This window comes from Vulpes vulpes, chromosome 12 (assembly GCF_048418805.1).
Source record: "Vulpes vulpes isolate BD-2025 chromosome 12, VulVul3, whole genome shotgun sequence".
NCBI classification, from domain to species: domain Eukaryota; kingdom Metazoa; phylum Chordata; class Mammalia; order Carnivora; family Canidae; genus Vulpes; species Vulpes vulpes.
The window spans coordinates 16,288,412-16,304,648 of record NC_132791.1 but is presented as its reverse complement, the minus strand read 5'-3'; positions in this window follow the sequence as shown (position 1 = coordinate 16,304,648).

Genomic DNA, 16,237 nt, shown 5'->3' with positions numbered 1-16,237 from the left:
CACACTTTATGGTTTCCCCATCTCCACCTGGTGCTCCCGCAAGCCCCGGTTGCTTGCTTGATTCAGCAGACCAAGATGAGCTGTTCTGGGGATACGTGAGTTTCATCAGATTTGATTTTTGTCAAAGGAGAATGGAGGAAGAAAAGGTGGATAGTGACGACAGAATGGACAGCAGGGCAGTGACGCTGTTGAGGATTAGGGCTGGAGCGTCAGAATTGTGACTAATTTGTGCCACCTGCTAAGAGGTGCATAGTAGAAATAATTTTACTTATGCTACCAGCACTGATTATTCTTGTTGTAACAATGACAGCAATAACCACAATAATAGCTATTTTTTGAGATGTTATGATGCATCTGGTTCTTTTTATATGTGATCTGCTATCTCAACACCCCTGTGAAGAAAAGTGTACTACACCTATTTTCTGGATAGGGAAACTCGTTCAGAGAGGGCAAGTAACTTGCCTACAGTCACAGGACAGGTATCCGGGGACTCTTTCTCCTCCTGCTTGCCTTTTGGCAACCAGACTGCATAGATTAGCCCTTTCTCACTCCCCCTCTCAGCAGTTTATAACCTTGGACATTAAACCTGCATTCATCAGGGAAGAATGCCTTGCGTCGGCAGACCTGGGTGGCCCTGCTCTTGCTGGGCGTCATTTCACGTGAACAGCAGCCTGGTCTGGCACGTCAGAGGAGCATGAACACGTTCACCCCTGAGTGGTGCCACCTGCTGATGCTCCCGTGGCATCAGCATTTGGCCACCTCCAGGGTTTGATGTGCAATTGAAACTCAAAGTTCAGGAAAGAAACAGAAGGCTTACTGGAGCTTAGAGAAACAGCAATGCCTGAGCAACATAGACTACTTGCAAGGTTGTTGTTGTTTTTAAGTCTCTTAACTTAGTAAAATGTTCAAAACCGAGATATCATGATATGTGGAAAGAGCGTGGGGACTTGGAAGCTATGAAACATGGGAATCCTCCAGTCTCTTTGATCCTCGGTTTTGCCATTGGTAAAATGGGCTAGTAATGCCTCTATCCAAAACTGATTATGAAGCATAAATGAAATGACATGTAGCTAGGGGTTAAGCACAGACTAAATTTTTATTAAATGACTTGATCTGAATGCATAATTCTGGTTTAGAGGCCTCCGATCACAGACTCTTCATAGGCAGAAATAAGATGAAGTCATTAACAAGAATTACTGTCAATATCTCCGACAACTGCCACGTTTATTCTCCACTTCCCACCCCGTTCTAGATATTTCTGATTTGAATATGAGGGGCCATGAGTTAAATGTATTCATGAGCATTATGAGGTTTGAGTTCACAAACAGGCTTGTAAATGCTAGGAAATCTCCTGTATCACAGAATATAGGGTTAATAATATTATAGAGGAAGAACTTTCATAAAAAGGGGCCACATCTACATGATGCAAGAAAGATCCATGGTAGGGTCCATATGGCATTTTAAAATCTCTTTTCTAATCTGTGGTGTGGATGTTTCCTTACTGTCTTGCAATCTGCCGTGGTGATTGGGATGGTTTCAGGACTCTGAAACCAGCAGTCATTATTTTGGTCTCAGAGACAGAGCTAGTGTTATTTCAGCATGGTTCACAAAATTTTCACTGAGGTTGTATGTATAAGGTATTTTGTTAGCTACAGAGGCATTTCACAGACAGTACACTTCTGTAGACAGTACACAGTGAATAAGACCGGCCTGTTGTCAAGAAACTTCTAACCTAAGAAGTGGGAAGAGACAGTTGAGGTCAGAATCAAATCAAATCAAACCAAATAGGAGAATGCATATAAAAGTACCAAGAGATGGTGTTGGTGGTCGGTAGTGATTTGTTATTGCCGTGTCCAATGAAGAAGACTCCATGAAAGAAAAGTCTAGATATTCCAGACCGCTACACAGCTAAGTCATGCTCCATACCATCTGATTCAGCACATCAGACTACATGACCTATGTATGCAGGGAGTGAAAATTTAAGGTTATCTAGACTGTAGGGCTTAGAAATACCACTCCCTTGAGACTAGAGACAACTAAGGCCTGAATGTGATCAAGAATGAGGTTTGCCTTGTCTGAGGAAACATAGATGTGCAGCTAGGAAGCTGCAGAGGTGGAGTCAAAAAGAATGGGGCTGCAGACTCTCAGGATCAGAGTGACCAGTAGTTATCTGACAGGAAAGAGTTACACTGTGGTCAGCAGTGACCACTAGACCCCATTGTCCCATATTCCCTCCTAGTGAGTTGTTTACTGCCTTGTCAGTGTTCTCTTTGCCTTTTGCTTAATCATGTCAAAGTCCATTTTTTTCCCTCACTATCTAATCAGGGTTGTTGGTTACTTATGTCATTTATGACCTCCAGCATGTATTTTTTTTCACTATTCTTTATCTCTTTGGTGAAACTGTTTGGCCTTTAGGTGGGAAGGCATTGTGCACCAGTGGAAAGAGGTACAGATAGGGAGGCACAAGATCTGGGTGGTGGTCTAGTTATGGGCCTTAAGGAAACCATCCCTCTTAGCCTCCCATCCCTCATGTGCAAAGTGGGCCTAGTAACAAACACTCCTGTACCACTTTTCCGTGTTGTTCTGAGTGAGCAATATCCTCTAAGTGAGTGCTTTGAAAACTATAAAGCCTACCCTAATTACAAGATGACTAAACCATGTTACTTCATGGAAGCAAACATTACCAATGCTCCTGTGATACACGTGCATATGTACACAAACACACACACCCCACTTATGAGAATCAGAAAATAAGGTTCTGGGCCTAGTTCTATGCTGAATGGCTAGAGCATACTGCCTAAGGGAGGGAAGTACCATTTATTGACCCCTTACTCCTTACAGGACGTTTTCTGAGCACTTCACATAGAATACATCATTCAGTCCCCACTACATCAGCCAGGTAGGCATTGTTTTGGAGAGGAAGGAGTTGATCCTCTCTCTGGCTCAAGGTCACAAGTAAGTAAGTAAGTAGCAAGGACTTAAACACAGATCTGTGACCCTAACGCATCCCACGACCTTTGACTCATTATCTATGCAGTGAAGGAGGGATCTCTTCTAGCTGTGATATTCTATGGTCTTCCCTCCTGAAATTGCATATTTTTAACATGCACGGTTGTCCTAAAACAAAGTAGATGGTTTTAAACAATAATATAGATGACTTAGATTAGACCATAAAATGTTTTCTCTTGGGAAGTATTGTTAAAATGAATGGATTATTTAGTGACTAGAAATCTTCAAAATATTGGGTGCCTGAGTGGTTCAGTTGGTTGGACATCTGACTCTTGATTTTGGCTCAGGTCGTGATCTCAGGGTAGTGGGATGAGCAACTTTGGGCTCTGCACTCAGCAGGGAGTTGGCTTGAAGGATTTTCTCTCCCTCTACCTCTCCCCCTGCCCATGCTCATGTTCTCTCTCTCTAAAATAAATAAATGAATCTTTTTTTTTTTTTGAAAAAAGAAATCTTCAAAATACTGGTAGGTATGAAAGAAACTGGATAGCTCTAACTTTCTGTCTCCTATTCCCCTACTCCTTGGGTTGCTTCATCCCATAGGAATGAAGAGTGCCAGGCTGACCATATCCTGGAAAGCTTGATAAAAGGCCCAGACTCTGTGACACAGGCAGGCAGCCAGCATATGCAAACAGTGGACCAGTGAATTGTGTAGTGACCACTCAGTACCATCTACTCTCCCGCAAAATGAAAAACAGGGTCACTCAGCCTCCCAGGATTTTAATCCAGTTACCTACAAATTCAACTTTGTGCCTTTCTGAATAGCCAGGCATAAAATTTTTTTGCAAGTCAATATTTTTTCAACAATAAGAATCTGGACTTTGAAGTCAGATAGAACTTATACTTAAATTCTAGCCCAGAGCTTCCTAGTTGTATTACTTTGGGCAAGTCCTCTAAGGTTTTTGAACCTTAGTTTCTTCAGGAGCAAAAAGATGGTAATAAAATGTAACCTACACATTTTTGGAGGATTGGATTGACTGATGAACAAAAGGGTTATGCATCATGCCTGGCAAAAATTAATTACTGGATAAATAACAGTTGCTATCCTCCTCCTCATCATCATCCCCTTCTCCTCCTACATTCTCCAAATTACCGTTTCCCTCTTGGTCACCAAAGAAGAGTCATTCTAAACATTTGCTCCCACAATACCCAACTTCATCATCTTCTGTGTCCTTCATCCTTCATTCTGCCTCCCTCCCACCCTCAAGAGCTTTTTTCATTCAATATGCAGAAAAACTAAGCTGGATTCTGAGTTCATCTCAAAAGTGGCATACCCATAGCCAAGAAGAACCAGAACCCATACCCAGAAGGTAGTGGGGAGTTGTAGGTGAGGAAAGATTTTTATCACCCATTATGGTTTGCAAAGTTTGAAAGTGTGACTTATTCCTTGAAGGAGATAAAGAGAGGTAGAAGCATGTTTGAGGGGATTGAAGAAAATGGCATGTGATTTGTTGAAAGTGTAAAGGGGCATGAAGGAGGAGAGATGAATAAAGAGATGGCCATGCATTAAAGACTTAAATGTGAGACAGAAAATTAAAATCCTAGAGGAGAACACAGGCATTAGCCTCTTTGACATAGGCCATAGCAACTTCTTACTAGATATGTCTTCTGAGGCAAGGGAAACAAAAGCAAAATAAACTATTGGAACTTTATCAAAATAAGAAGCATCTGCACAGTGAAGGAAACAATCAACAAAACTCAAAGGCAGCCTATGGAATGGGAGAAGATATTTGCAAATGATATTTCTGATAAAGGGCTAGTATCCAAAATGTATAAAGAACTTATGAAACTCAACACCCGAAAAACCAATAATCCAGTTAAAAAGTGGGCAGAAGACATGAATAGACATTTTTCTAAATAAGGCATATAGATGGCCAACAGACACATGGAAAGATGACCAACATCACTCATCATCAGGGAAATGCAAATCAAAACTAGAATGAGATAATATTTCACATGTCAGAAAGGCTAAAATTAACAACCCAATAACAATAGGTGTTGGTGAGGATGTGGAGAAAGGGGAACCCTCTTCACCGTTGGTAGGAATGCAAACTGGTGCAGGCGCTCTGGAAAACACTATGGAATTTCCTCAGAAAGTTAAATATAGAACTACCCTACAATCCAGCAATTGCACTGCTAGATATTTACCCAAAGGATACAAAAATACTAATTTGAAAGGATCCCTGCACCCCGATGTTTAGAGCAGCATTATCAACAGTAGCCAAGTTATGGAAAGAGTCCAAATGTCCATTGACTGATGAATAGAAAATGAAGATGTGGTATATTTATATAATGGAATATCACTCAGCCATAAAAATGAATGAAATCTTGCCATTTGCAATGACGTGGATGGAACTAGAGTGCATAATGCTAAGCAAAATAAGCCAGTCAGAGAAAGACAAACACCATGTGATTTCATTCATATATGGAACTTGAAATTTAAGAAACAAAAGAAACAAACATAGAAAAAAGAGAGGAAAACCAAGAAACAGACAGAGAACAAACTGATGGTCACCAGAGGAGAATTGGGTGGGGGGTGGGTAATATAAGTGATGGAGATTAAGAAGGGCGCTCGTGGTGAGCACCAGGTGTTGTATGGAAGTGGTGAATTACCTGAAATTCTACACCTGAAACTAATATTACACTGTACATTAACTAACTGGACTTTAAATAGAAACTTGAGGGAAAAAAAAGAGGGAGAGGTGACCATGCAGCCACTCTTCCAGAAGTAAAAAAGCAGGTCAAGTGGCAGGAAGGGCCAGCATGCCAGGCAGGTAGACAAGCTGATTTCATCAGCACCTCTGTGCTGCACCATTCTAGAAGCATAGCTGACCTGCGCCTCTGCATACCTGTCCTCTGTAGCATAGCTGGGTCCTAGGCATGCCAGGCCCCACTGCACTGCCAGATGGAGGTGGAAATAAGAGGCTAGAACAAGCTATCTCTGAGGCAGGGAGCCCAGGGACAACCTCATCCAACTGTCGTCACCTCTGCAGAGGAGACTGCATGCAGACTCAGCGGTGCCAGGCATCTGTGGCTCCCCTGGGGCAGGAGAGGGAATGACTGACCCTCTTTTCACCTGTTTCCTGCCCTGGGCCTACCCTTCTGCAAGTGGCCATTTGTCCAGTGAGAACAAAGACCTTTGATTCTGGAGGAGGGGATGGCAGGGCATGCAAAAATGGGAAGAAAAAAGGCAATCTCTTATTACAAATAACTCTATTCTGGAATGTCTTGGTCAGAGAGAACAGTTACCTTTGCTAGAGCTCACACTGTGCGCAGGCAAATCTGCCAGTCTCTCTTTCCAGTGCTCCCTCCTCTCCTTCAACCCCCAGAGGTACTGTCTCTGCGACTTTTCCATCATGGCTTCTTCCTCATTTGTCTTGGATCTGTGAGGATGGCTGCCAGTAGCAGCTCTGCAAAAGTGAAGATCCCTTTAGGTCTAGTAAGGCAAGAAGGCAAGATCACAAACAGCCATGGTTAACTCACATCTCTGCTTGGCTTTCTTTGCCCTTTCTAGGTCCAGATAAGATTGCCTCAAACCTCCATTCTATAGCCTCCAGAAAGCCCAATGGCCTCCCCCAATTTGAGGGAGATTCTGGAGGTTAAGTTCACTCTACCTCAGAGCTTCTCATTTCACGGAGTCAGTTCAGTGAAGCACATGGGTCATCCCCCCAGCCCCAGATACCAGTCTTGTCCCTACCATGAAGACCCAGATGGGAAACTTGACTCTTTCATTAGATTTCCATAAAAAAGCAAAACCAAACAAAGGATGGATTTCGCTTGCACAAAGCATTTTTTTCCTAGTGTTAAAAGATTAAAATTCTAAGAATTTATTCGAATAATACCAACTGGTAGGAAGCATTCCTTTGAAGAGAGGTGAGGAAAGACTTTTATAGGTAAAGGACAGAAGCAAAGAGAGGAAACTTGATTAGCTGTAGTTTAAAACCTAGTTGGCTATAAGTGATTGTCCTTAGGTTTCAATTTCATAACCTTGAGGCATTTACAGGCTTAGATTTTGGGTTGCTTAAGTAGGTGCTATGGTATTAGAGCCACCTCTGTCTAATGGCCTCCTTGCACAATTAATTTAACAGTAGACATAGCTAATGGTTTGTGGAGAGGAAGGGTAATTACATGACGGCCATAGAACAATCTAAAATTGAACATTAGTCATCTCTGTTCCTAAAAAGTCCTTTGACACACCCCCACCCAGGCCTGGTGTTCCATTCACTGCTGCAGACTCTATTTCTCTCCTCTGCGGTGTCCCCTGCTCATTTCCTCCCTCTCAGATTGTCCTTAGAAGTCCGAATTGTTTTTACTCTACTGGTTGAGGCAGTACCCTGCAACACACCTCTGAGCCTTTGTATCTCCAAACAAATCAACTTACCGGGCAATCCTCCTGTGAGCCTCTTTTCCCCTTGCCTTACTGCTCTGAATGTGGGAGTGGAACAGAACCAGAAAACACCAGAGGAGAATTAACAAAGGACAAGTATTTCTTTGTGCCCAGATGATATGATTTCATTTTCTTGAGCTGGACATGACAAGGACAGACCATGGCCCTACTGGCTAATCATAGCCTGGGAGAAAGGCAATGGAAGATATGGATAATTCTGAGGCTTAATTATTTTTCATAGATATTTAACCCTCTTTAAAGAGGGTCTTAAAAATCAACTTAGAGTGATGTTTTACACATTTGCTTATAAAGCCAGCAATAGAACTGTTTCAATTAGGTATATATCAATGAGGGTTTTTTTTTTTTTTTTTTTTTTTTAATCTTGCTGAAGAGAGGATCTAGCCAAGACTAGAACTGCTTGGCCATTAACGTATAGACTACAAGCTTTTGGCATTTAACTTTAACCAGGCCAACACCAGAAGAAGGTCAGGAAGATCTGAGCTTCACATTCAAGAAAGGCCTCAAATTCAGTTTTGGCATTATCACCAAATGAGTCATAAACAAACTTACTGTGATATGCATGTATTCAAAGCATTAATATGCTAAATGTATGCATTCAAATTAACTCTGGTTTTGCCATTTCTTCACTTTTTTAAAATTCTTTTTAAATTTTTTATTTTTTAAAGATTTTATTTATTTATTCATGACAGAGAGAGAGAGAAAGAGAGAGAGGCAGAGACACAGGCAGAGGGAGAAGCAGGCTCCAGGGAGGGTGCCCCACCTGGGACTTGATCCCAGGTCTCCAGGATCATGCCCTGGGCTGAAGGTGGCGCTAAACCGCTGGGCCACTGGGGCTGCCCCATTTCTTCATTTTTAATATACTTACTGGAAGCTGAAAAAATTAGGGAAGTAGCCTGGATCTCCCATGGGCTCTGAGAGGCCCCCTGTTCCATGCCTATCTTGATTATGTAGAGAGAAAGGTCTTTGTTCCACAGCAAAGGAGGATAAACTTGGGCTTAAGTCCTGTAATTATCGAAAGATCGCCTGAAAGAAACATCAGGAGAGGATCCCTTGGAGACTATGCCGTCCATCCAGTTTGATGACGTCAGAGGTACTGAGAATGGGCACACTGTATACCCAGGCCTATACCTTTCCTGCTGGGACTGTTTTGGGTGAATATAGCACCAACGTGCTTTTAGTATGTTGTGGTCTGACTTGCCTGTGGGTCATCGCCAAAAATAGGTCTGTGCTACTCACTCTCTGGCCATTCTCGAATAATCCCCTCACAACGTGCTCGGTATGAAGGGCACAGACAAAAATTCTTGCCTGACCTGAAAACTAAGAATAGTTGTGCTTCTCCTGGACAGTTTAATTTTATCTTCTAACGTTGTGAAACCACTTAACCGACCATGTTTCCATTTCTCATTGCCTGTTAGTTCATTCAGAGACATATTTTTCATCTACTCATTTCAGGTGTTGAGCCACAGTGGTTAGTTAATTCATTGTTATTAGTTTGCGAGTTCTTTTAGGTTTGTCTTTGGGTCTTTGTTTTTTAGGGTTTTAGTGTATGTTTGTTTTATTTTTGTTGTTGTTGTTGTTTTAGATTTTACTCTTTAATCCTTATGTATTTTATTTTTGTGGATAGTTTGAAGGAGGAATTTAAATATATTTTTCCCCAAATACTAAAATGTGTGAGCCATGCACATTCTTCATGTTCTTCATGTATGTTCTTAAATGCAAATAACAGACTCTGCCTGTCTTAGCTTGGGCTGCTAGAACAAATGCCACAGACTGAGTGGCTTAAACAACACATTTATTTTCTCACAGTTCTGGAGGCTGGGAAGTCCAAGATCGAGGTGCTGGCAGATCCAGGGTGTGGGGAGGACCTGTCTCTTGGTTTGCAGATAGCTGTCTTCTCATTGTATCCTCACATGGCAGAAAGCAGAGAGAGAGGAAGCAAGCTCTCCCCTGTCTCTTCTTATAAGAGCATTAATCTCATCTATGAAGTTTCCACTTTCCCAAACACCCCACCTCCCAAAGGCCCCACCTCATACCATTACACTGGGGGTGAGGAATATGAATTTTGTGAGGACACAAACATTTGGTCCATTATGCTACTCTAACTAGCTTAAGCAAAAAGGGATTTGTTAAAGAATATTTGGTAACTCCCAGACCTCTGTTAGGGCCAGAGAACGAGGCTTATAGGCTACGATACACAGCCAAGAACAAGACAGGCATGGTCAGCACATCTGACCATATCACAGGATGGTTCTAACAACAACAACAACAACAACAACACATTTTTAAAAATGGGATGCCTGGGTGGCTCCATTAGTTAAGCATCTGCCTTCAGCTCAGGTCATGATCCCAGGGTCCTGAGTTAGAGTCCTGCATCAGGCTTCTTGCTCAGTGGGGAGCCTGCTTCTCTCTCTGCCTGCTGCTTCCCCTGCTTGCACTCTCTCTCTCTGACAGATAAATAAATAAAATCTTTAAAAATAAAAAATAAAACGGACTCAGTGGGACACCTGCAGTTCTCTCACAGCTACTCCAAAAGAGCAAAAGCTCTTGATACCACACTTACCAGAATAGTCTCCTGGAATATGCGCCCTCCTGTGGCTCTTCTCCACATCAGATGTCACAGAGCAGGGTATGGGGGAGTGTAGACTTAAGTCATATGCCTGATTTACAGATTCTCTTGGGAAAACGGGACTTGTTTACAAAGTGAGAAATGTCAGAGGGTGTTCAAAAGATTTAGGATATCTGTAATGAAGAGTTACCTTAATCTTGATACTGTTTCTAAAACAATTCAAAAAAAAAAAAAAAAAACCAACCAAAAAACAAAAAACAAAACAAAACACAATTCAGCCTTCTTTTGAGATGCTATTAATAATATACTTGATTAATACATATATGTATATGCATGCACGGCACACACACATATTATGCTCATTTTTCTATAAGTGCATTTTACTTTATCCTTGTAGTACTCAGTACTGCTTTAATCACTATAACTTTATGATACATACAAATATCTAGATGAGTTCTCCTACAATGTCTTCAAAGATTTCTTGGCTCCTCTTATCTTTTAATTTTCCAAGTGAACTTTAGAAGGGCTTTGTGAAATTTTCAATTTGGCATTCTGATTGAAATTATGGGAACTAATTGATGTACTGTTAGAACTTAGGATCAAGAAAGATAAAATGGTACCTCTATTTACATCTTAACTTTTGTAATTCACTAACTTGTCATAGTTCTTTTGATAATCAGCTCAACGCATTTCTTGTTAAGTTTATGCTGGGGACTATTTTGCTGTTGCTATGTTAAGTGGGATGTTTTATACTTTTAACTTATTGCTTTTAGAAAACCTATTCCTTTCATTATAGAAAAGCTCGTCAGTAATTCACCTTCTTTTCAACATTGGTAACTAGTTCTAACCGTTTTTTTCAGCTGATGATCTTCCATTTTAAATTATCCTAATCCAAGAGAAATGATATCTTGTACAAATAATAACATATTGCCCTAGTCCTTTTCAGTAGCCTCTTCTACAGTCGTTAGAACTTACAGAAAAAGGCTAAAATTTCGTGATAATAGTTTACTTCTTTGATTATTATTATTTTTTAAAATTTACTTATTCATGAAAGACACAGAGAGAGAGAAAGAAGCAGAGACACAGGCAGAGAGAGAAGCAGGCTCCCTGCAGGGAGCCCGATGCAGGACTCGATCCCAGGACCCCGGGATCCCGCCCTGGGCTGAAGGCAGCTGCTCAACCGCTGAGCCACCAGGGATCCCCCTCTTTGATTATGTCTAAATTAATTTTCATGGTGCCCAACTAGTGTTTTATTGTTAAGCATGATAATTGCCTTTTAGTTGGACATGCTTGTTTTTAGAAAATTATCTTAATTCACACAAAACCCTCAAGAAGGAACCCTGAGGACTAGTTCGGGCGGGGCGAGGCCGCAGCTCCGAGGAGGGGACCCTGCCCGAGGGGGCGGCGGGTGCACTGCGGGACCCAGTGGGGGAGAGGCGGCCCAGCGGGGCTCTCTGTCCCGGGGGAGGGGCTGTCGCGGCGCCCCGCAGGGGCAGGGGCAGGGGCAGGGGCAGGGGAGGGGGCGGGCGGCGGGGCCCAGCCTAGTGCTTGCGGGGAGCGCGTGCCCTCTGGGCGCCCCGTGCCCGCGGAGAGCCGGTCGGCCTGCAGGGGGCGCGCGAGGACCCGGGGCCCCGGCGGACGCGGAGCCGGAGGCATCGCCCAGGGCATCCAGCGCTGACACCTGCCGGCGTCCCGCGGGGGAGCCACCTGCCGGCCTGGCCGGGGACCCGCCCACACCACCGCCCAGGAGCCGCCAGGGTCAGTCTGAGCAAATCTCGCACGTCCGTGCGGGAGGAGAGGAAAAGCAACCCTATGAGCCGGGGGTCTCCAGGCGGGGAGCAATGCAGGTGAAGAGGCAGGTCTGACTTCCAAAACAAATTGGACAAAAGCTTCAAGGACAAAGGAGAAAAAAAAAAAGAATAAAGGAGAAAAGACGTTTTCTACCCACCCCATCCCCCAAAAGGCAACAAAGGAGAGAAAGAGAAACAAAAAAGGAAGAAGAGATAATGCAAAATAAGATGGTTAGAAATAAATACAAAAATCTCAGTTGTGATAGATGTGACTAGATTAAGGTGTCCAGTTACTATATTCCCTATGCTGGACTTAAAAAAAAAATCAGCATATGCTCTTTATAAGCGATACAGTTGAAATGTAGATTCAGAAAGTTTAAAGTAGTACTTTTTGCTTGTTCTGTGTATATCACAATAGCAAAGAGAGTGAAAATTGAGCTAAACTACTTAAGTTGAAAGACAATATAAACCCAAAGAAAAGATATGAGTAGGAACAAGTGAAACAAAATAGAGGTAAAAGATGATTCTTTGAAAAGATGAGTAAAATGACAAACACTTTGCTAAATTGTTTGCCTTCTTTTTTCCCTTATCAATGTTAAGAATAAAAGGAAGGGTATTAAAAAGGCAACAAGGATGGGGCACATAGGGTGGCTTAGTGGGTTAAGCCTCGGCCTTCAGCTCAGGTCATGATCCCGGCTGGAATCTGGTTTCCTGTTCAGGGAGGAGGGGTGGGGGGTCTGCTTCTCTCTTCCTCTCCTTCCGCTGGAGCGCTGTCTCTCTCTCTCTGTCTCAAATAAATAAATGAAATCTCATAAACAAACAAACAAATAAATAATAAAAAGGCCACAAGGATATCAAGAAATTCATTACATACATGTCTGAAAACCTAACTGAAATGAATAATTACTGGAATACTATAACTAGCAGAAATGACTCAAGAAGAAATGAAATAACCATTAAAGAAGAAGAAACCGAAGTTGATCTCACCACAAGGATAATTCTGAGGTGAGTTTTATTGGTTTGTACGAACCATGGGACTAATGCTTCTGATTTTAGTACTATTCCAGAGTACAGAAAGAGGGGACACTACCCAACTTATTTATTTCTATAAACCTGCAGCCCAAATCTGACAAGATGGTATGAAAGAGGGCAATTACAGCCAATCTCTTTAGTGAACATAGGCGGAAAACTTCTGAAGAAAATTTTAGTCAGTTGAATACAATGACTTTTTTTTTAAGATTTTATTTATTTATTCATGAAAGGCACACAGAGATAGAGGCAGAGAGAGAAGCAGGCTTCATGCCAGGAGCCGGATGTGGGACTCAATTCCAGAACTCCAGGATCACACCCTGAGCCAAAGGCAGGTGCTAAACCGCTGAGCCACCCAGGGATCCCATGAATACAGTAACTTTTTGTTTTGTTTTGTTTTGTTTTGTTTTGTTTTGAATACAGTAACTTGAACAAGTAACCATGACATGGGTTTATCTCAAGGCTGCAAACTTGGTTTATCATGAGAAGATCAAATAATATAAGTAACTAGCTTATCATTTTAGAAGGAGGAAAATAATCATCTCTTAGTGAAAAGTATCAGACAAAATTCATGATTCAAGCCTTGTTTTCAATAGAAGGAACTGCCCTTTATCTAATAAAAATATCTATGAAAAACCAATAGCAAACATCATCGTTAGTGGTGAAATATTGGAAAAATTTTATTTAGGATTAGAAGTAAGACAAGGGTTCCTGACACCATCACTTCTGTTCAGCATTGTCCTAGCCACTGAATTAAGACAAGAAAGAGAATGAAAAGCATAAAGTTTAGAAATGAAGAAACAAAACTGTTCATTGTTTGTAGATTATAAGATTGCTTGGTTGGAATAATTATTAGAATAAATCACAGTTTAGTAAGGTTGCAGGATACAAAATCAGTATCAAAGGGCAAATGTCTTTTCAAATACCATTAAAAAAAACAGAAAACATATCTTTTAAAAAGTAATTTTCCAAAAAAAAAAGTGATTTTCAAGAGCATCAAACAACATAAATTCTTAGGAAGAAAACCTAACAAATAGGTAAGCTCTCTATGAAGAGAATTAGAAAGCTATTTAAATTAAAAAATATATATATAGTTTATATAGTGATATATATATATATCATATATAATTCTATTTAGATGGAATTTGGTGAGGGAAGCATAAAAGGATAATAAGAATGTTCCAAATTTATGGGATTCTTGGGTGGCTCAGCGGCTGAGCATCTGCCTTTGGCTCAGGGCGTGATCCTAGGATCCGGGATCATCGAGTCCCACATCGGGCTCCCTGCATGGAGCCTGCTTCTCCCTCTACCTGTGTCTCTGCCTCTCTCTCTCTCTTCATGTCTGTCATGAATAAATACACCTTTAAGAAAAAAAAATATTCCAAGCTTTCACACATATTTTTCTTTGCTGGATGATAGTGGGCATTTAACCGCTACAGTATTTAAGATTCCACGGTTTGTATTTAGAGTGACCAATATTAAAACATACTGGATATTATACCCTTTGGAATTCTTTACATTTAGGATGAAAAAGAATATGGTAATTTAAATGCAATAGTGGACCTAGTTTCTCCAGATTATTTTTGGAGACATGTGGCCACAGTTTGAAGATGGCTATGTTACGGATGCATATATTTCCATAATAGATACATATTTTAAATCTTTTGCTTTTCAGAAAAGAAGGACAGATGTTGAATATTGTCAAAATCTGGTCATTTTTAAATTGCTGATATAAAGAAGATTATAAAGTTATTCATTACTTTTGTATCCCTGAATATTACTTCAGGACCCTCTCATGAATAAAAAAACAAACAAAACCCTTTTGTTCTTATCTTATGCCCCATGAGTAATCCAGAGTCTCTCACCATCGAACTTCACAGTCCACTTTCCTCCAGAGCTGTCCCAGACACCTCTCTGGAACAGACTCTTCTATGATTGCAAGATAATTCCTAAAACAACGGCTGGTGGAATGATCGGCAAAATAAATGTTTTCCTTTACATCTTGCAGGAAATCAATGTCTACAGTAAATCCAAAATTCTAGTATCCTCTCAGATCACTCAGTCCCTATGATTCCTGCCTTGGCCGATAAAAATTAGCGTGTTTAACCCCCAGGTCATGCTCAGAGAAGCTGTAGTCTTTGCTCCCCTAGAGACCTCTTGTGGTTTGTGGACTGCCTGCTGAGGGAAGCACCTCAGAGTCTCCGTGGCTTGCTGCCTCCTGAGTGAGTGTCATCCTTGGGCCATGAAAAGGCCCGAGTCGGTGGCCTTAAGCTACTCATTCACCAGTATGAATGTCAGTTTACTTATCTAGTCAAGGCAGGTGCAGATATCTGCCCCCCAACAGAACTGTAAGAATTAAATGAAATATTGCATAAATGCTAATTATGTCACAGAAGTAAAAGAACAGAAAAGAAAAATATGAATGTGGCAAAATAGGAATGCAGTCCAACAGATTTTTGTTTCTTACAGATGCTTCCATTCCTCCAACCAGTATCATCGCTGAGGGCCGACTGTGTTCCAGGCACTGTTACAAGGGATGGAGAAGACCTCAGGACAGGTGCTTCCCTCAAGGGGCTATAGGGAAGGTGAAACCTGATCTCTCCCTTTGTAGGGTCTCCTCAGCTGGGCCTGAGAATTGAATCAACATAAAACAGGTTAACAGGAGAAAAGCAAACAGATTTCCACATGTACATGGGAGGCCCCCCAGGAAAATGAAGACCCAGAGACGCAGGTAGAGCTGAACGTTTTTATGTTAAATTGAACAAAAGTAGTAAATTGTGGAAACATGAAAAGATGAAGGGTTAGGATTGTTAACGGTGGAGAAGTGATCGAGCTGGAAGGGTTAGTTTAACAAGGTTGGTTTGGACAGATTTTTCTCAGCCTGGTCTCCCGTCCCTAGTGATCAGAATTTCTCTTTCCTTCTGTAGTAGCGGAGGCATCTTTCACACAGGACTTTCAGGAATAAAAAGAACGTTCAGAGTGTTTTACGTCTGCTGTCTTTTAGGTGCCTCTACTCAAAATAATCTTGATGTCAAAGTGACATTTTTGGAGATGACAAACTTTTGGTGGTTTCCTTCTGGGCTCAGACCTGCAGGAGAGAGAAGGGCTGTAATAAACACTGCCATGTGATAAATACTGTGACAGAGGGATCCCTGGGTGGCGCAGTGGTTTGGCGCCTGCCTTTGGCCCAGGGCGCGATCCTGGAGACCTGGGATCGAGTCCCACGTCGGGCTCCTGGTGCATGGAGCCTGCTTCTCCCTCTGCCTGTGTCTCTGCCTCTCTCTCTCTCTCTCTCTCTCTCTCTCTCTCTCTGTGACTATCATAAATAAAAAAAAAATTAAAAAAAAATACTGTGACAAAGGTGTGCTCAAAGCAGTAAGGAAGTCTCCAATGGCTTTTCTTGAGAAGGGAAGTAAAATCCCAGGTAAGCCCTTGGGG